The sequence below is a fragment of the Tamandua tetradactyla genome, chromosome 6, assembly GCF_023851605.1.
Source record: "Tamandua tetradactyla isolate mTamTet1 chromosome 6, mTamTet1.pri, whole genome shotgun sequence".
NCBI lineage: Eukaryota > Metazoa > Chordata > Mammalia > Pilosa > Myrmecophagidae > Tamandua > Tamandua tetradactyla.
Genome location: NC_135332.1, coordinates 93321005 through 93343564, shown reverse-complemented (window position 1 = coordinate 93343564; position 22560 = coordinate 93321005).

Here is a 22560-nt window from a genome sequence, read left to right as displayed (position 1 = left end):
AAACCACTTCTTTGAGTAAAGCAACTCCAAGTATTATATTATAATTGATCTAGACTGAAAATGAGAATAACCACATTTTAACTCCTCTGGTCAATATTGTCAGTGGTATTCAATGACACATCTTTGGATATAGATCAGAACTTTCATTTCACCTATTTTATTAAAAGAGAAAAAAATTCTCCTTAAGGTAAACTACAAAAACTACCAAATATTTATATTTTGTTTTTTTTTTTTTCTAGAACAAGTGGGAGCATAGGAATCTTATGGATGTTCGAAATGGAAGCTGGCAACTCAAATTATACCCTCAGCTTAAATGCTTATCAATATTGGCCTCCCTGGTACTTCCTGTTTACAGTGGGCTGGACGATCACTATTGTAAAAAATCATATAAGTATTTCATACCTAATTGGAACCTTAGAAAAACAAACTTTCCCTAAATGTTTTTTTTTTTAATGGGAAACAATTTTTTTATTGTTTAACCTAATGTATGTGATTGGGGCAGAATGTTATAGAATGAACATGCTGCAGGTAAGAAAAGATATAGCATACCCCTTCATCCACTAAAGCATCAAAAAAGCAAAGTTCCTTGCCACCATGGACAGAGGCTGCAGCTTGCACTCCAGGGCTTCTCTTCTTTAACCACCAAACTGTCATGGTCTCTGCCTAAAGACAGAATGCACTGTGCAGTCACAGAAAAAGCTGCCTAGGTGAGATTTTAATTGCCTAGACTTTTTTCTCTGAATTCGTAATTGGCTTGGAGGTATGGGCGCTCTCATATAGTTTCTTTCTCAGCATGTACTGCATCCATGGCCATGCGATATGTACAAATGATTGGTATGAAAAAGTTCTCTCTTTGTCTGGCAGCACTGCTCACGTCAGCCTACGTTGTTGGGAGGCAGAGGGCATGATGGGTCACCGGAAGTGTTTCTGAGCTCATGTCTAGATTTGGAGGTTCTCTGCAGGTTCTCTGCAGGCTCTGGTTCCCTGGATTGCTGTGTCCTGCTGAGCAGAGGTAGAGGAAAAGTAGGCTGCTCAATGTCCTACTTTCTGCTAAATACCGCTCCACTAAAGGCTGATGTCTCCTAAACCCCTATCTGAGTCTTGTTTCAATTGAATCTAGATTCACATCTCCAGAGCCTCTGCAAAAATCATGGGTGGTATATTACAGGAAGGCTTTCATCTCATTTAATCTGTTATCAGTCTGTCAGATTTCAGCTTTTTCAATTCTATGAAGTACTCAAACTTTTCTTGGATTTTTATGCTATGGATTTATTTCATTCTTTGCCTTTCATTATCAAAGAATTTAGAAGGGATGGTAGACATGCATACCTTTTCACAACTTGATTATGTCTCCCATATTTCCTAGAAACAGGCCTTAAGTTATTTGTCACTATTGCTTAGGTCACAGCTTTTCCCTAACAAGGTGTTTTCTCCCATAATAAGATCTGTAAGGAATTTGTTTTCTGGAAATAGCAAAGTTGTGTGATCCTTGCTGATTAACCATTCATTCTAGTTCCTTCCCTAACACTGCCTTCCCCTTCTGTCATCATTACAGCAGTGATCCTTCTATCTCACAGTTTTAAATGCTCTCCATGTACTCATGGGTCCTATGTTTATGACTCCAGACCAACTTCTCTAATGGACTCCAGATTTCAACAAGCTACAATAACTTGCTGTCTTATTAGGTTAAAAAAAGTATTTATTTCTTGCCCTTCCTCCATTCTGTTCCCTATTCTAAGCTGTTCATTTAAATAAACTCCCCTACTCTGCTGAGACAAATAAAAAAACATGCTTCCCTTTTTTTCACATTCAATCCATCAACCAATCCTACCTGCTCTATCTTCATCACATATCCTAATGACATCTACTACTCCAAATATCTATTACTGAAATGCTGGTCCAAGAAAGAGCAACCCTCACTTGGGTTATTCTGTTACTCTTCTGATTGTTCTCTCTGTTTCCTTTCTTACCTCTGATGGACTATTCTCCACTCAGCAACCAGATGATGTTTTAAAACAGCATTTTGATCATGTTACTCCTGTTTAAATCCTCACTGGTTCTCTAACACACAAGCAATGAAATCTCAGGTCATTTCTGCCATCTGGACCTGTAGATTCTCCAGTCATTTCTCTCACTCCTCGTGTTGTTTCTCCTTGACCACAGTGAGCATGCTGCCACCTCATGGCATGTGGACATGTTTTTCTCTCTACCCGGAAAATCTCCCCAAATATTGGCTTTCTCCCTTACCTGATTCAAGTGTCTGCCCAACAACACTCCTGTGAGGGGGCTTCCCTGACGACCTTTTAAAAAATTAACACTAGCCCACACTCTATCCCTCCATCCCATTGATTTTTTTCTTCATTGTCCTTCTCACCACCTGGCATTTTATTACACATTTGTGTGTGCCTCTCTCTAGTGTGTAAGTCACCTGAGGAGAAAGACTTTATTCTATTGTCCTCAGGAGAATGGATAGAAATAGGCAGACATACAAACAAACAAGGACAATGAAGAATTATATGTGCTATAATAATGGATATGCTTAGGCAAACAGGATTTAGAAGTTAAAAGAAATGTATACATCTTTGGAAATGGCAACCATAAAATATTTACATGTTTGCTCCAGAATATACTGTCAGGCAATAACACTCCTGAAACAACCAGTATTCCAAATAAAGATGCTATGCTGCACTAGATACATGCTACATAGAAAATGCTGCAGAGAAAAGTAGTATAATTAACTTCCCAATCCTGTGGGTGAGAAAACTGGAAGAAGTAAGCAACCCTTTTGCTGGCATTGGAAGAACAAATGGATGTTAACTTACTCATGACCCCTATCCCCCCATCCCCAACATACACACGATCTATGGGAATGTTTTGATGGATTTCTAGACATACAGCCATTAATCCAAATGCTGTTAGTAGCTTTTAAGAAACCCAAAACTCATTAGATATGAATATCACTTACTCCCTTGCTACAAGAGGAATGAGACACAGGTATCCCTAAGGGAGACGGAGGAACTTCAACCAATTCTGCTGGTTTCTCTGCTACCAGCCTGACTTTAACCTAAATATTATATTGCAACCACATTTAAGCACGTGTAGCTTCTTTCCTTCGATGTTCTTTCAACAACTACTTGTTGAGCAGCCACTACGTATCAGTCCTTGTTTTAGGTTTTGGGGATACAACAGTGAACAAAATAGAAGTTTCCTTCCCAGTGTACTTTGTATTCTGGCTTCTACCTATGGGCAAACAGCTCAGAATTCCATGAATTCATTTTAAAGCTAAAGAATTAAATATGCAAGAATTTCAGTGGTGTCATTGATGTAATGAGGCATGGTAACTATTTAATTGCACACAGCAACATTTCACTAGAATTAAGGTGCAAGCAACAGGCCACACATATTACACACAGATACCTTAGCTCGCTTAAAATTCCACGGAAATAAAATCCAACCACTGAATTACACTTGTACCTTGCGAGGCTTTATTTTTCATCATTCTATGCAAGAAATGTGGGCACCAAAGCGTGCTGGAGTGGGAATTGTGTGCCAGCTCTGGGCATCCTATACAACGATAACTTAAAAATTCAGTAAACTTGATGGATTACCTAGTGAAAAGAGTTTTACTCAGGGCTCAAGAAGCATAGTGTACGGGCTGGGTGTTACTTCACCTTATTTTACACCTCACATACAACAAAAAGCTTCAGTGTTTCTACAGTAATCATCTACCTAGAGTTTATTATACTCTAATTACCTGAAGTCTAAGTGGTGAATTTTATCATCTACTGCTGTCAAAAAATCCTTCCCAAGCAAAATTTAAAACAGCACCCAAATCAAATTTGCCAAGGTCACGTTGGTCAAACTTTGAAATCATAGGGTGCATTTTCCTACTAATTAAATTGACCCTTAGGGCAGCACACTGCTCTTTCAACAAGAAAGGGATAAAATCTCTGTGTTTAAATGAGAGACGCTGTAAATTGATGTCAGCAACTTATAACATACAAGGCTTCAGTGGTAATTAAAAGACAAATTATCCTCTTTGGAGTAAGACTAGATTAAGTTCATTAACTTTTGGAATGACAAAAATAGCCTTACATTTCAATGTCATTTACGTGTATAAATAGAAATCATTCTGTCTACCACACCCTTTGTTCTCCAAATGACCTCAAACAACACATTTTATAACTCTGCACACAAAACTGATCACTTCATAATCTTCAAAGTTTTTGAAATTGTGCACCCCTGAGGAAATTCTGAGAAACTGTCATGAAAAGATGAGCCTAAGGAGAATGGCAACTGGATGTAATGTGATAACCTAAAGCAGACCATGGAAAAGCAAGCAAAAACAAGCAAAAAAACACACTAGGTGAAAATTAAGATAATCTCGATAAACCATGGAATATAATTAATACTGATATGTCAATCTTGGTTCACTAATTGCAGCAAATGTACCACACCAATGCAAGATCTTAAAGATAGAAGATTGTGAACTGGTCTATGTGGGAACTCTGTACTATCTTTTAAGCTCTTCTGTGATTCTAAAACTGCTTTGAAAATAGATATTATTTTTTAAAAAAGAATGTGGCCTCAGATTATCATGCCTACCAAAACATCAAGGAAACTGCAAGCATTCTCAACCACGGAGATCTTGGGAAATAGAATAACCTTCTGTCTTTTTAAAGAAATCTTGGCAATGATTCATTTAATAGTTTCACCAAATGACTTCCTCAAAAATGAAAAACTATCTTAAGAGGATGTTAAAATATAATATTATAAGTGCTTCATCCATAAAAATCAAGAATTAATACCAAAAGATTTTGGAAATGATGGTAACTGAGTATCATGTGTATTTACATAAAAGTGGAATATTTAAAACATAGAGATCACCTCCTTTATGCTATACTTTTGAAATAAATACAAACATACATATGACAAGCATAAGAGCGTTAAAATGGCAAGTTAACTGTACTCGGGAAAACTTTGTTCTACTCATTCATTTTGTTATACTGTGAATAAGTAGAGAAATGTTATGGGAAGTTCATTACATTGATCTTCATAAACATTAACTCAAGATTTTGCACTGTTTTTCTCAGATATATATTTTCATTTAATACCACTAAGCAGGAATAATATATTGATATCATAAGCATCTTTAGAGAGTGGTCTTAATGTCATCTTCCTCAGGTTTCATTGATTACCTTGGAGCTCATTATTTCATTTTTTCTATACTTTTACTATTTTTAAGTAGCCTTCATGTTCCATAAGTAAAATCTAGTTATCTTCTCAATTAGACTGCAAATTATTTTAGGTGAGGAACCGTGAGTCGCTGTATCTTTTTATTTTAAAGCAATCAGTAAGCTCATAGTAAATATGAATGGTTGCATAAAAAGCATATCTGGGAAAGCATTTAAAAGCATGCTTGCATGCCCTGGATTTATACACATTGGATTATGACATGGACTCTGTTAGTTTGCATACCTACATCTTCGTAACAATGAAATAAAGATCCCAAAAGAGGATTTCAAAAATGTTACAAACATTTCTAAAATTTCTCTAGCAGAAAATGGCAGCCTGGTAACATTAATCTCCCAGAGGGTAAAAATTAAAATAAAATCAAGGTCTAAGTATAAGTATTTACCCCAACTAATGAAGAGGTGCCTGATTTGGGTGTTTTCAAATATGTAACTTTATTTTGATTCAATGTATAGGTTCAAAATGCTCTACATTTCCCCCCCCATTCATTTTTTTCTTTATTACTTTTTTCTTGTCCTTTCACTTCATGTTTGATCTTGATTCTTCCCTAGAACTTTTATTTAATTGAAAGAATCCTGAAAGAGTTTAGTTTATTTGACAAATAAGCAACTCTTAGCAGTCCTAGTACTTCATTTAAATATGAATCAATATGCAAAGTTGTTTATGTCTTCAAGAGTACTTGTTTATGATTCACAATAAATTCAATCAGGCAGAATTCTGAAGAGATTTCCATTTCAATTAGGTAGGCCTCATTATCACAATTTTAGTGGCTGAAAGTACATTACAAGGAGAAAACCAACGTGAAGAGAAAACACAAAATCAGAAGAAAAATATCTCCAAGCAGTTTCAAGGACTCTTGACCTTAAGAAATTATTATACTCAGTAATGAGGGAATATCATACTTTTCTTTTAAATTATGCGGAAAAATAATACATGAATTTTATTTATGATACAGAATTTGATCAGCTGTCTTCCAAACCCATTGATATAATTAAAACAGGGTATTATTACAGATACATTTAGGAATTTCTTGATGCATTAATATGTAATCCTGAAATGAGACTTGGGAAAAATTTGTAGCTTATCCTTCCCACCAGACATAAGATAAACAGCTATTTATACCAATATAGAATCATAGCACATGATTGTGCAATGGTGTTTTTAACTCCCTTTTATAGCTTTAAGTTAGTCTCATTTCAACTTCATTTAAAGCAGATTGGAAATCAGGTGAATCTGCCTCACTTTTGTAAAAGAAGTATTTTACCAAATGGTTTATGTAAAATTTCAAAAAATTGATACATATAATTCCTCTGTCAGAGAAAGTTTGCATGATCTAATGGAGTTAAAGCAATTTATTGAGCTTAAAACAGTGTCAGACCTTAACTGAATTTATTCATCATATACAGATTATCAATTTCAGGTTTATAAGGTCTAGGAAAGATCTATCTGTGAAAGATGAACATTTTCAACTTTTAATAACTTTTGCCTTATGGATTTTTCTGTACAAATATTTTATTATGGATTTGAGTAACTAGTTCAGGTGGAGAGGCGGCTAAATGTACAATGAATAACATGCTATACATTCTACCACACAAAAACAATGCATAGGACTAAGTGTTAGAGTTTAAATCATCATAGTGTCCAAATAGTCTTGGTGCTTTTAATGTATGAGAAACGAGAGACAGAAAAAAATGCTAGTATCCTTTCTGAAAAGTTGAAATCAGTGTCTTCATTTTATTTGTTAGCATAAAATATCACATGACTTAGGCTAAAACCCAAGCAAAAAGTTTAACAGCTGATGAATTCAAAATAAGCCACAATATACTTTCAATAAAACTTCTTAGTTTCTTTGAGGTAGTGAGTGCCAAGAGTTTCCAGAGAAGCAGTTGACACAATGAGTTTTCCAATTAAATATTAATAATAGGAGAGCAGAGACATGCCTACAGTGAGACAAATCATAGCTGTATCTTTCAGGCTCACACTTTCACTGGATTCTGCTCTGAGAGGTCCTTGCAGCTATTGCTACAAAAAAATGTTGCTAGGGATTTAGTAAATACCAAAAATAAAATAAGTAAAATAATAAAATGGGCATTGGTTACCAAATAAACATGCTGCCACAACAAAATTTTTCAGTGGGATGGTGTGAGAAGGAAAACTAAAGTCTGGCTAAATGAACAATTAACTCCTTTTACTATCTTGCTACCCCATATAGCTACGTCTATTTAACCCCTGAAAGAGCTACGTGCCACCCTTATGCAACAAGTCTTTCTTGTCTTCTTAGAACCAAGGCATAGTCTGTTCTTCATTACATCAAGTAGCACATGCTGTTTTGAATTACTATCTATCTCATTGTTCATTTTCTTTTATTTTACAGCAGTACCACTGTCTGAAATATTTTACTACTTGCTTATGGATTTGTTGTCAGTTTCTTCTCACTGGACTGTGCGCTCCAAAGCCCACAGTTTACCCTGTTCATTTTTGCAACAACCAACCCCAGCCTTAGGCCTGGCACATGATGTGTATCTAATCAGTACTATTTTAAAGAATAAATTCGCTTTTCTCTGTATTAATCTGTTGGGTTCAGGGAGAAAGGAGAGGGGGAGTGACTGTGAGATTCTGATCCCACTAAGTGTGGTTCTGCTAAGAAAGCATTTCCATAATAGGTCTTGAAAAATTATGTTTAATAGCAAACAAAAACCTGGGGCATTAGGGCTTCTGAATTCTTTAAATCATACTATCAAAGCATAATCATTTGCCATTACTTTTTCTTTTCTTTTCTTCTTCTTTTTTTTTTTGTATGGAAAGCATCAGGAATCGAATTCAGGTCTCCGGCATGGCAGGTGAGAACTCTGCCACTGAACCACTGTGGACCGCCCACTTGTCATTAATTTTTCAAAATTGGATTTCCCCCCTCTGTTTGGTTCATGATGACTCTTAGTTATCAGCATTTCCCAAATTATTCATTGGAGCAATTATTTAATGAAATTGCTCTGTCTGACTTCTTTCAAGATTTTCTTTGTCTTTGAATTTCTGCAGTTTGCATAAAATAAGCCCAGATACGGATTTTTTGGTATTTATACTACTTGGTGCTCTCTGAGCTTGCTGAGTCTGTGGTTTGGTATCTGACATTAATTTTGGAAAGTTCTCAGCCATTATTACTTTTAATATTTCTTCTGTCCCTTCTCTTTCTTCTCCATGTGGTATTTCAATGACGTGTATGTAACACTTAATCTAACTCGCCCACAGTTCATGGATATGATATTCTCTTTAATTCTTTCTTATATTTGCTTTCTTTGAGAAGTTTCTATTGACATAATTTCTAGCTCATTGATTGTATCCTCAGCTGTGTCAAATCTATTATTGCCCCAATCAAAGGCATTCTTCATTTATGTGTTGGTTTTTATTTCCAGCATTTCCTTTTGATTCTTTCTTAGAATTACAATATCTTTGCTTACATCTTGCATAATGTTCCCTTTCAGCATGTTAGTAATAGCTATGTTAATTTCCTGGTAGGCTAATTCCAAAATCTCTACCATATCATTTTGGATGCTTGATTTGCCTCAACAAATTTTATTTATTTTTGCCTATGATGGTGGCTTCTAATTTTTTGTTGTAAGTCAGACATGATGTTTTGAGTAAAAGAAACTGAGGTGCTTGATCATTTGCATGAAATTTCAAGGTGATCTGACTGGTAGGTGGCCTTTACTGTTTTGCTCTAACTATAGGTGTCAGAGCTAAGATGTTCTCAATTGTCCTTTTCTCCTTTGTCTTTGGGATCTCTAGAGATTCCTTCTTAAATTTATCTGAACCTTGCAGTGATTTCTATGGTAACACTTTGTTATTTTACAGGGCCCCTGTTGATTTGGTGGTAAGGTGGGAGGGCGGGGGAAGGGAAGCATTCTACAATCCTATGATTAATTTCAGTCCTTTAGAGAGCTTGTGCCACTGGGCTGTGACTTCACAAATTCTTCTCAGCTTCCCCTACTCCCTGAGCAGACACAGGAAAGAATAAGATGGCTAAAGTTGGTTTTCTCCCTGCCTCCTTATTGGCTAAGCTTTGATAAAATCCAGGTTGATTAGACTCTAGTAAAATAGTTTTCCATTGCTTAAATAGAATTTTCAAAATTTTATATCAAAGAGTTACCAGAGCCTTTAACATACTCTGAATCTCAAAGAAGTGAGTATACATGCAATCCTTTTTTTTTTTTTTTAATGCATTAATACCCTTCGAAAAATTAGTTTCCACTCTTCTGGGAAACCTCACCTCAGGCATCTAAATGTATTTCTAATTCTATCTATCAAAAAGACTCCTGATGCTGCTGGAAAAATTGGTTCTTTCCACAGCCTTCCTCATCTCAGGTTAGCAATTCCATCCTTCTAATTTATCAGGGCTACAGCATTGGAGTTTTCCAGAATACCTCTCTTTCAGTTACTCTCCACATTTAATCCCTCTGGTGGCTCTACTACTAAAATACGTCCATAAACTAACTGGTCCTTCTCTTACTGCTTCTACTTTTTCCTGGTCCAGCCATCATATAAGTCTGGACTCTTCACAACTAAACTCTGCCACCAAAAGTCGATGCCTCTTCTCTATATTAACATTCTATATCTTTTTCTGTTGTTTTGCTAGTTCTTTGCCTAAATCGATGCAAATGTACTAAGAAATGATGATCATACATCTATGTGATGATGTTAAGAATTACTGATTGCATATGTAGAATGGAATGATTTCTAAATGTTGTGTTAATTTCTTTTTTTTCTTTAATTAATAAAAAAAAAAAAGTCAATGCCTCTTCGAACAGCCAAATGAGCCTTCAAAAATGTTGAGGTCAGATGTGTCAGACACCATCAAATCTGCTGTTGGCTCTCAAGCCTCTCGACTACAAACAAGCCCAACTTCTGGTGGGGATCCACAAGTCCTTACAGAATATCCCTCCTTCTAACTCCCTGTTTAAGTCCCTGGCTGCCCTCACCTCTCCTCTCCCTTGCTCACTTCACTCCACCCGTATTGACGTCCTTTCTGTGGCGTAAACATACCAGATTCACAGTAGTTTTTTTTCCCTAGCTGCCCCCAGGACATTTTTTTTTTCAACTGTGCAGTGAACTCTCCCAATTTCTTCAAGATTTTGCTTAAACGTCAGCTCCATGAGGCCTCTGTGGACTTTCCTACTTGAAACTGCTGTTTGCCTCTGCCCCCATCAGATCTCCCATCCACTTCATTCTCAGCAATATTCAATTCCCCTGTGATGCTTATTACTACTTAATGCACCATATACTATCTTATTTATTATTTTTATTTGTTTTCTGTCTTCACTTGAGCTCAAGAGGTTCAATTAATCATCTCTTTTATTCACATATATCTCAGCCTCGAGCTCAGCTTCTGTTACGCAGCAGGTTCCAGGAGGAGGTGAGGGGTGAGGAATGAAGGTGCCTCCATGTTTGGCTCTATTTTATTTTGTGAAGAGTTTCCATCTATCAGAACTTTGTTCTCCAGAAGCCATTGTAACTATGCTGGATTACGTATCTCTATGAGGCATTTCGTATGAAATCGTAAAATTATAGTCTGGACACTGCTTTTATTTCCCACAAGAAATTTAAACACAATATGACCACTTAAGAATTTTTTTGTTTAAAATATTCCAAAGCTATTCTAAACTTGAGCATGCTAACTATCTTCTATGTTGATGCAAATTTTACTCCCCTCCAAGAAGTACTGGAGATAATATCTTAGTTTTCCTTATGAAAAACTTAAATGTGAAAAGTGAAAAATCTGCAGAATTAAAAATTATATTGATAGTGTACATGATACACAGTATATAGGACGCCTGTGACAGACAGGACTCAAGGCAGTCGTTTTTTTTCATCTGATGCTGAAGTTTGAAGTCCACAAGTAGGAAGAGAGAGGGGAAAGGGGGTGTAAAGAAGTGAGAGCAAGAGAAACTAGAACTTACAGGCCTGAGTGGCAACTGTGGGGAAGGACTGCAACCAGCATCCATTCTTTTTGCACTTGGTCTTGATGGTATGGGGGCCCTGCAGAAGCTGGTCTGGTCTTCTTGGAGTGAATGAAGAAGACCTGAGTCATGAATGAAGTTGTTGGATGGGACTCTAGGGAGAGATGGGCAGTTGCAGGCCCATCTGCTGTAAGAGGTCAACTGGCAGAGAAGCTGCCACTGTGCCAGCTATGCAATGGCTGCAGCTTCTAGTCTGCCCTCCAAATCTTCCCCAAGAATATACCTGTGACCCACCCAGCCCAAGGCACACAGAAAGGAGAATTCTGGGCAATGTTCAACCTAGCCAAGTTGACATTTGACTAAGCCACAATAATCAGTTAGCAATTAATTATCAAGTGGATATTATAACTGAATATCCATATTACATATTCTAATTTAAGCAGAAGAGGCTGCTCCAAAGTATCTCACTTACAAGAAGTCCAGGGTTAAAATGCTTAGGAGTTAAACCATCCTATAAATATGTTGACTATCTCCCCGTTTTATGCTCAGCTGAACCCTCCCAAATAAAGAAAACTGAATTATATCTTTTATTTTTAAACTGGTAATTTAATCCTTTGAAAGCAAATTGCTTCTAAGTAATCTATGTAGGTATGAAATAAAACCTGTAAATATAATCAGCAACAAAAACAGCTTAAACATGTAGAGTTGATTAAGAGTAGCTGCTTAAATCTACTCACTACCTGAAAGTCTCATAACATAAGCCGTCAGACTTTCTGCAGATGCCAAAGGGAAATATCCATTACGATTTGAAACTAGAAATGAAAAAGAAACTGCATGAATGTGAATATAAATGTAAAAACGTTCTCAGTTCTGCATTAAATAAAAGAAATATGATACGTCAAAATGAAAAGCTATAGTGCTTGTTGATTTGAAGGTGGTACATAGTACATCCTGTTTAGCCTCAGAAAAAATAATCAGGTACATTTATTTCCCCGACTTTCATGAGTATTTCTGGGTGGAAATATCAGAGACAGAAAGAGCACTTCCGAGTAGATCTTTGTGTTCCAGCTATTCCCAAAGACTGGAAATAACTGAGTAGTCTTTGTCTCCTAACTCACGTGACAGGGTGGTGACTTTCCTTTTTCTGTAGTACATCTGTTTTCTAATTTTAATGTCTCTCTTCTGACTTAATTTTACTTTGCACTTAATTGATTATTTTTTTTTTGCATGCTGTATGTCAGGGTCACATTTCATTATTTTTCATGTGAGTCTCCTGTTATTGCAGCATCATTTGTTGAATCTTTGTTTGTTTTATTTATTTGTCATTTGGGAAGTGCATGGACCGGGAATTGAACTCGGGTCTTCTGCGTGGCAGGTGAGAATTCTACCACTGAACTACCCTCACACTCCCTTGACTGATTTTTTAAAGTCTATATTTGGATACTCTTTTTGCAGTTTTATTGCTAAGTGTCATTTACCTTATAATTCGTCCATTTAAAGAGCATAATTCAAAGAATTTTAGGATAATCACAGAGTTGTTCATCCATTACCACAATTTAAATTTTTAAATATCTTCCTCATCTCATAAGTAAACCAGTGTCATTCCCTATTTACCCCCACTCTACGCTCAGACTGAGTCAATCACTCAACCATTTTCTATCTCTACAATTATTTCTGAATTGGGTATTTCACTAACTGGAATCATACAATACATTGTCTTTTATGACTTGTCTAATGTTTTCCAGGAACAGCCATGTCATTAATTTTTCTGTCTGAATAATAGTTCATTTCTGGAGTATACCCATTTTACTTATCCATTCATGTATGAAAAGATATTTAGATTGTTTTCACAACTTGAAAATTTGATTTGTGACGTATGCTTTTGTTTTTGTGTTGTTAGAAACCATTCCCTAACCAAACTTCATGAAAATTTACTTCATGGTCTACAGTGTTTTTGTATATTGCTGGATTTGTTTGATTGTTGCATGTATATTTATAAAAATCATTGGCATGCACTTTTCTTTTGATATTTTCCATAGATTTGATATCAGGGTAGTACTCCATCTCTGAATAAGTTAGGAAGTGTCACTCTTCCATTTTTTCTAGCATAATTTGTGAAACTGTGGTATTAATTCTTCATTGAATATTTGGCAGAATTAAACCATCATGCTATCTGAGACTGGGCTCTACTTTGAAGGAAGTGTTTGAATAATTTAATTTCTTCAATTTTTATAGGTATCTGCAGATTTTACTTCTTATTGGGTTATGTGAAATGTGTTTCATTCCAGGAATTTTTCCATTTCTTACAGTTTAGCTAATTTGTTGGCATAGAGTTGTTCAGAGTATTCCCTTATAATCTTTTTTTATTTCTGTATGATTAGTAATGTGCCTTCTCTTTCATATCTCCTTTTAATAATTTGAGTCTTCTCAATTAATTTCTTTGTCAGTTTAGTCAAAGGCTTAACAATTTTGTAGATATTTTTAAGGAATACAATTTTGTTTCATTGATTGCGTTTATTGACTTTCTATATTAATTGTATTTATTTCCATTGTAAGCTTAGTTATTTCCTCCTTTCATGTGCTTTGAGCTTAGTTTGCTCCTCTTTTTCCAGTTTCTTAAAGCAGAATTGAGATTAATGGCTTAAGTTCTTTCTTCTTTTTAACATAGGTACTTACAGGTAAAGCTTTCCTCTAAGCAATATTTTAGTTGCATCCCTTAAATTTTTATTATATGTTTTCTCTTTATTCATTTCAAAATATTTCCTAACTTCTCTTGTGATTTATTCTTTTATACTTTTTTATTTGGGAATGTTTAATTATCACGTATTTTCAAATTCCCTAAATTTATTCTGTTGTTGATTTTTAATTTCATTACATTATGTGCGGAAAGCATAATTTAATTAATTTCAATCCTTTTAAATGTATTGAAATGGGTTTATAGCTTAGTATATGGTCTATTATGGAGAGTTCCGTGTGTACTTGTAAATGTGCATTCTGCTTTCGCTTGTAGGTGTTTTCTAAATGCCTGTAAGTTCATCGGTTTATAGTATTGCTTATGTTTTCTATATCCTTCTAGATCTTCTGTCTTCTTTTGCTTATTATTTAAAGTTGTGTGTTGAAATCTCCAGGAACACTGATGAATTGTCTTTTACTGCATTCAATCTATCCATTTTGCTTTGTATTTTTTGAAGTTTTCTTGTTAGGTGCATATACTTTTATAATCTGTTATTTCTTCCTAACGAATTATAAATTTATTATAAAATATCCTTCTTTATCTATATTAACAATGTTACCTTAAAGTCTACTTATCTGCTATTAGTGTAATCTTTCAAGCTCTCTTCACATTGTTCTGATAATATATCTTTTTCTGTCCTTTTATTGTCAATCAACTTTTATCTTTAAATCTAAATTGTCTCTCCTATAGACTACATATAATTAGATCTTTTGATAAAATCCAGTCTGATAATCTCTGCCTTTTGATTATATTGCTTACTCTATTAACATTTAATGTTATTATTGATATAGTAGGATTTATATCTGCCATTTTTTTTGTTACATCATTTTTCCCTTTGTTCCTATTTTACTGCTTTCTTTTCACTAAATGCTTTTATTTTCTAGTATAATACTTTAATTCTTTTCATGATTTTGTATATCTTGGGCAATGTATAGCATAACTTCTCAAAATCTACTCTATATTTCATTAGCCTAATTCCAGTTATATAAAATTATATAAAATTATATAACTCTATTACTTCCTTCCCTTTATATTGCAATGATTGTCATACATAGTATATCCATATATATTAAAACCTCAATGATGCTTTAATTATTACTTTGTATAATTCTTTATCTTTTAAGATATGGCAAAAAGAAAAGAAAGTACATATACTTAGAACTGGTCATATTAAACTTGTTGTTTAGCATTGTGAATCTGAGGAATCATCTCAAGTCATTCACTTCCTCAGATATAATTTTGTTCCCATTCACGTCTTTTGGTTTGATATAGTAAAATATATATGTATATTTCCATATTTTATAAGCTCAGATAATACAATTATATACACATTATGCTTTTAAACTATTTAAGCGGAGAAAATGAAGGATCATGGAATTAGACTGTCTTTCATAATTACACAAATAAATAACTATATTAATGCTCTTTGCTTTTTCATGTGGATTATAATTACCATCTGTGATCATTTGCTTTCAGCATGAAGGAGTAACTTTAATGATTTTTTTTGCAATTTTATTGAGTTATATTCACATACCACATAATCATCCAAAATAAACAATAAATGGTTCACAGTGTCATCATATAGTTGTGCATTCATCATTACAATCAATTTTTGAACATTTTCATTACTATAAAAACAACAAAAATAAGAATAAAAATAAAAACAGAAAAGAACACCCAAAGCATCCTATGCCCTCTATTCCACAATTATTTATTTATTTTCTTTTTTTTTTTTTGCTTGGTATAAAGAAATTTATTACATTACAAGTTTATAGTTCTAAGGCCAGAAAAATGTCCAAACTAAGTCATCCAAGAGAAGATACCTTGACTCAAGAAATGTTGATGTCTGTCACCTGGAAGGCATGTGACTGGAACCTGCTGGTCTATTTCCCCAGTCCCATTGCTTCCAGCTTCTGACACCACTGGTTTCCTCTCTAAGCATCTGTGGGCCTTCACTTAGGTCCTCTGTAACATGACCGTGGGTCTGGTTTGCTTAGTATCTCATGCAAAGGCACATGGCAATGTCTGCTGGGCTCTGCCCATGTCTAGGCATCTGCTCTCTCTGTTGGCACTACAAGCATCTCCAAACATCCATGTCTCTGTCAGCTCTGAAGCAACTGTTTTCCAAGTGTCTGCATCTGAGGTGTTGTAATTTTCTTGCTCATCTGTCCATACTTTAGATAAAGGGAGTGTCAGTCACAAGGTTTTCAGAATCACACAGTCACACCATAAAAGTTATATTGTTATACAATGATCTTCAAGCCTCAAGGCTACTGGATTATAGTTCAATGGTTTTGTGCATTTCCTCTGACTAATCCAATATACTAGAATCACAAAGTAAATATTGATGTAATTCATAAGAGTGACCTCCAGAATGACCTCTCAACTCTATTTGAATTCTTTCGGTCACTGAAACTTTATTTTGCTCCATTTGTCTCCCCCCATTTGGTCAAGAAGTCTTTCTCAGTATCATGATGCCAAGGCCAGGCTCACCCCTAGAAGTCATGTCCCACATTGCCACAGAGATTTACACACCCTGGGAGTCATGTCCCACATAAGGGGAAGGGCAATGAGCTCACCTGCAGAGTTGGCTTAGAAAGAGAGGCCACATCTGAGCAACAAAAGAGGTTCTCTGAGTGTCACTCCTAAGCATAATTATAAGTAGTCTTAGCTTCTCCTTTGTAGAAATAAGTTTCATAAGTGCAAGCCCAAGGTCTTGGCCTAATACATTGGTAGCATCCAATGCTTGCAAGAATATCTGATCTTTCCAAGGTGGTGATATTTAATATTTACACATTTTTCCCCAGCCCTTCAAGGGGACTTTGCAAATACATTTTTATCTTCTGCCCAGATTACTCAGGGATATATCTGAGCATTACACTAACCTGTACAAACCAATAATATTTCACTTCAACATTTCAGAATTTGGAAATAATCGCTACAAATCAGAAATAGATGTGACTGCTGATAGAACTTAGAATTTAGGAACCTTTAAAATAAGCCTCCCACTGTGTTTTAGTTTGTTAATGCTGCCAGAATGCAATACCCAAGAAATGGATAGCTTTTATAAAAGTAATTTATTTAGTTATAAATTTACAATTCTTTGGAGAAAAGACAACTGGCTTTCCCCTGGCTTTCTCTGTCACATGGGAAGGCACATGGCAAAACTACTAGCCTTCCTTCCTGGCTTCTGAGTTCAAATGGCTTTCTCTGAGGCATTTTCTTTCTGCATCTCCAAATGTCTGTGTCTCAGCTCTCTCTGAGCACTGACTGGCATGTACTGGGCTTCTGAACTCTGCTGAGAGCTTTCTTTTAAGTCTTCAGCTAATTAAATTAAACATCATACATTGTGAAAGGTACTCCCCTTAGCTTAAGGCAGATTTAGTCAGCCATAGATGAATTGCATATGCTGATGATTTAAATCCACAGCACAGAACAACTGGGCACCATCACCTGGTCAAGCTGACACCTGAACCTATGCTCTTGAATTCAAACCTCAGTGTTTGCACACTAATATCTGCCTTTTCCTTTCTGTCTTATTGCACTCAACCTACTGTCCTCAAGGTTCATTAACCTAATTGTATGACACATAACTTCATTCCTTCTTACTTCATTCCATATTCATAACCTCAATATGGCATTGTACGTTGTGCTGGGTTTGAATCTGTGGTGGATCCCTGAAAAGTCATGTTCTTCAATCCTCATTCAATATGGCTGGCTTGGAGCTTTTTTATTGTTCCCATCAAAATGTGACCCACCGAATTGTGAGTGGTAGCTTTTGATTAGATGACTACCATGGAGTTGTGACTCCACCAATTCCAGGTAGGTCTTGATTAGTTTACTGGAATCCTTTAGAAGAGGAAGCATTTTGGAGACAGTTCCTTTTTTAGAGCCATGAGAGCCCATGCAGCTAGAGACCATTGGAAAATATCCCTGGGGGAGCTTTATGAAACAAGAAGACAGGAGGGAAAGCTAGCACATACTGCCATGTTTGCCATGTCCTTCCCAGTTGAGAGAGAAACCTTGAATAGCATTGACCTTCTTGAACCAAGGTGTCTTTCCCTGGGTACCTTAGCATGGCCATTTCTATAAATTTGCTTTAGTTGGGACATTTTCATGGCCTTAGAACTGTAAATTTGCAACTTAATAAATTCTCCTTTTTAAAAGCCATTCCACTTTTAGTATGTTGCATTCCAGCAGCTAGCAAACTAGATGCCTTCATCACTGCAGTCTACTTGAAGACATTTCTATTTCTTCCACAAAGAAAGAAGAGAATAAAAAATGAAAATAAAAAAATAATAAAATAAAAAGGAGAAACAACAGCAATACCAACAATCCCATACCCCTCCTTATAGCTTCCCTTACTGACTTTTAGTTTTTGTATATTGCCTTTGTTACATTTAATGGAAGCATATTACAATATTATCATTAACTATAGTTAATGCAAGCCTAGTTTGCATTGATTGTATTTTACATATTCCATGCCATTTTAACACTTTGCAATATTGACATTCATTCGTTATTCCTCATGTAAAAACTTTTTTATATTTGTACATTTAATCACCATCATTGACCACTCTAAGTTTTGTTAAGTTATACATTCACTGGATGTATCTTCTATCTTTCCTTCTGGTGCCACACGTGCCCCTCGCTTTCCTCTTTCAACTATACTCACAGTCAGCATTGTTCAGAATATTTCCAACATTGTTCTATTATCAGATAGTGTTGTGCTACCCATTTCTGGATCTTTACAATCAGTACTGTTGAGCATTCTGCAATCCTTCATCATCTAAAGCCCAATCTCTCTCCTCTTTCTATATCCTGACAATCTGTGTTCTCACCTTTGACTCTGAAAGTTAAGTCATTAATATTAGTTTATATTAATGAGACCATACAGTATTTGTCCTTTGCTTCTGGCTGATTTCACTCAACATAATTTCCTCAAGATTCATCCATACTGTTGCATGCATCATGACTTTATTCTGATGTATTATTTTTTCTCTTTTTTTACCCTTCTTGATTGTCTTCATTTCTTCATTCTTCTCTAGGACTCTCCTGTCTTTTTCTATTTGCCTGAGGTGCTCCCTTTAGTATTTCTCTTTTCTTTCAAAGGTAATTTTATTGAGATATATTTATATACCATATAGTCCATCCAAAGCATACCATCAATGGTTCATAATATCATCACATGGTTGTACATTTATCCCCATGATCAATCTTAGAACATCTGCATTACTCCAGAAATATAAATAAGAATATCTTTTGTTGGGACTTGTCACATTTTAGAAATTTGCAAAGCAGATACTTTTTTTTTTTAACATAGGCCATCACTGGGAATCAAACCCAGGTCTCTGGCATGGTAAGCAAGAATTCTGCCACTAAACCACTGTTGCATGGCCCGCAGATACTTTTTTGATGTGGGTACTGATAAAATTGACAACTGACTTGATCCACTGAACTATGACCTAGATGTTGCTGAGTTTGGCAAAACTCAAGAATCCATACACATGAGTGATATACAGATTTATCATTTTTACCTGGCTCATCCCCTCAACATTTCCTTACTAATAAGCTATAAGGAAAGAGGATACAGAAGATGGATAAATGCACAGTTCATTGTATGGGACAGGATTTAGTCATTTACTTAGACCCAATGTCAGTCAAAGAGTAGATCAGTGAGAAGAAGCAAGAGAAGAACTGAACATACATAAACTATAAGATGTTGTAAAAGCCTGAGCCATTGGATTTGGATTTTGTGCTGAACAAACTTTTTGTACAAAAGCTGTGTAGCAATCCCTTTGGGAAATGCCTCCTAAAATTTATCAATATATTAAATTTTTATTGACCCAAGGTAGAAGAATGTCCTATTCGTTTTCTGTAGAACCTAGCAGCAGCCACACTAGCATTTAATTGTGGCAAATTTAGGGTTCAAAAATGTGTCCACCCCAAATATGCTGGGGACATTGTTGCACAGTTCATGCGTGTCTGCTAGTATGTGTTATGTGACAAAGTTACCTAACTTTGGTGGAATTTCTCGTCATCATTAGACAAGCCTAGAGGCCCCCTAATACATGCAGAAATGATTAAACCTCACTATATGCCCTCACTCCATTTTGAGGATCTTCTCTGGACCGATTCCCCAAAAGCAGCTGGTTCTGTGTTCTCAGTAGTCTCTGAGAATCACACAGGTATATCATTCATAGTTCCTTCAAGTCGTCATGCTAAACAGAAGCCAGAAATCTATTCCAGAAACCAGGTATAAAGGGTATAAGAAGTTGAAAAGAGAAGAAAATAGGACATTATGGTCATGTTGCATAAATGCACATATAGTCTCTTTAATTCTGGATGATCTACAAGCATACTGTATAAGTCAGTGTCTCTTGATTTTATCTCACCTGTTACCCAAGACTGAGTGCTACTTTTGAAGAAATCAGTAAAAATCTATAAAAGGCAATTAACATGGGAAATCATAGACCGGAGCTAGTGATCGTTTAAATCTTACTATAAGTTTGATTTGATATGAGATAGTGGATGTGCAGACAAGTGATATGAATATAAGGAAAAGAAAAAAAATCATTATAGAATGGAGAGAAAGAGGATCTCAGAATAAACATAAAATAAGTAGGGAGAAATAGAGCAGAATAGCAAAGTGAATCTGTGATAACAAAAATATAGTAAAAAAGAAATGTTATAGAAGTAAGTAGTGATGCAGTTTAATAGTGAAATATATTGTAAAATGGTCAAGTTAAAAATGGAAAATATCTATTGTTTTTGGAACCTTTAGTGTTTCTTATAAAACAGGCCTCCTGTTCACAAACTCTCTCAGTGTCTTTCTGAAAATATTTTAGACTCCCACTCAATTTTTTTTTTTTTTGCATGGGCAGCCACCAGGAATCAAACTTGGGTCTCCAGCATTGCAGGCAAGAACTCTACCTGCTGAGTCACTGTGACAAACCCTCCTTCTCATTTTTGAAGGACAATTTTGCTGGATATAAAATTCTTTGTTGGCAGTTTTTCTCTCAGTGTCTTAAATATATCATACTACTGTTTCCTCATCTCCATTGTTTCTGCTGAGAAATCTGCCCACAGTCTTACTGAGCCTTCTTTGTATGTGATGGATTTTTTATCTTACTGCTTTCAGAATTCTGTCTCTGTCTTTGGCATTAAACAATCTGGTTAGTAAGTGTTTTGGAGTAGGTTTATTCAGAGCTATACTATTTAGATACACTGTGCTTTTTGGATTAGTAATTTTACATCTTTCATAACAGTTGGGGAATTTTCAGTGATTTCTTCCTCCATTAGACTTTCTGCCACCTTTCCCTTCTCCTCTGCTTCCAGGACACCCACAATACATATTTTTGTGCACCTCATGTTGTCATTCACTTCCCTGAAACCCTGCTCATGTTTTTCCATTCTTTTCCCTACCTTTTCTTTATGTGTAGAATTTCAGATATCCTGATCTCTAGTTCTCTAATCTTTTCTTCTGCCTCTTCAAATTTGCTATTGTAGGTCTCCACTGTGCTTTCCATCTCTTCTATTGTGACTTTAATTCCCATAAGTTCTGCCATTTGTTTTTTCCAAGTTTTCAAGTTCCTCTTTATGTTTGCACAACGTCTTGTTTATATCTTTCATATCTTTTGCCATATCTTCCTTCAACTCACTGATTTGATTTTTGAATTGATTGTGCATATTTGTTTGAACATTTAATTAGTTGTTTCAATTTCTGCACCTCCTTTAACATATTAATTTGTTACTTTGACTGAGCCATATATTTGATTTTTGTAGTAATTTTTTTACAGGTATCTAGTTATCTGATTTCTGAATTCTGGAGGTCACTTTCACTCTTTTACCTAGGTTTCTTGTTGGTTGTCTTTGTTCTGTGTCTGTTGTTTGGCATTCAGGTCAACTTATGCTAGACTTTTAGCATAATTTTTGCTTAACTGGTCAGAATTTTTCAGCACTTCTTCTAGTTCGTGTTCTACATATATGGAACCCCCAGATGTTTTTTACCCCAATCAGATTTTCCCTGGCAAGGTAGGCCCAGGTCTCAGGAGAAGTGTATAATCAATATCGACTTTCCCTGAGGATGACATCCAGCAGTTTGTCTGACTTTCCTGTGGAGCCTGAAGATACTGTGTTTTTTCTGTCCTGCTTAGCAGGCAGTGCTTGTTAGTCTGCAACTCTCCACAAGTGTAAAGTACTGTGGAGCTTTTAATTCTCAGCCTGCCATGGGTGTGGTTGAGACAGAGGCTGAGGTGGAGTGCAAACTCAAACTGTTCCTGGTTCCTAGCCCCTGGGGTCTGAATTCTCTGAATGGGGGCCACCACTTGAGCTCGACCCTGCCCCTTTTTCTTGAGGGAAGATAAGCCTTTTAGGGAATTATCTCCTTCACTTGACTTGTTACTTTGTTTCCCAGACCTATTTTAACTCCCACTGTTACCAAGATCAACACTGATAATTGAACATGCCTGGCATTTTCTCTAATGAGCTACTTAGAATACTTTTTTAAAAAGGAAGAAGAAAGAAGAAAATAATAAAAGGATTTATTTAAAAGGATTAAAACCCCTTGGAAGCTGGGGGTTGAGAATGAAGGAGAATGCAGAGAATCTTATCTTCTTTGAC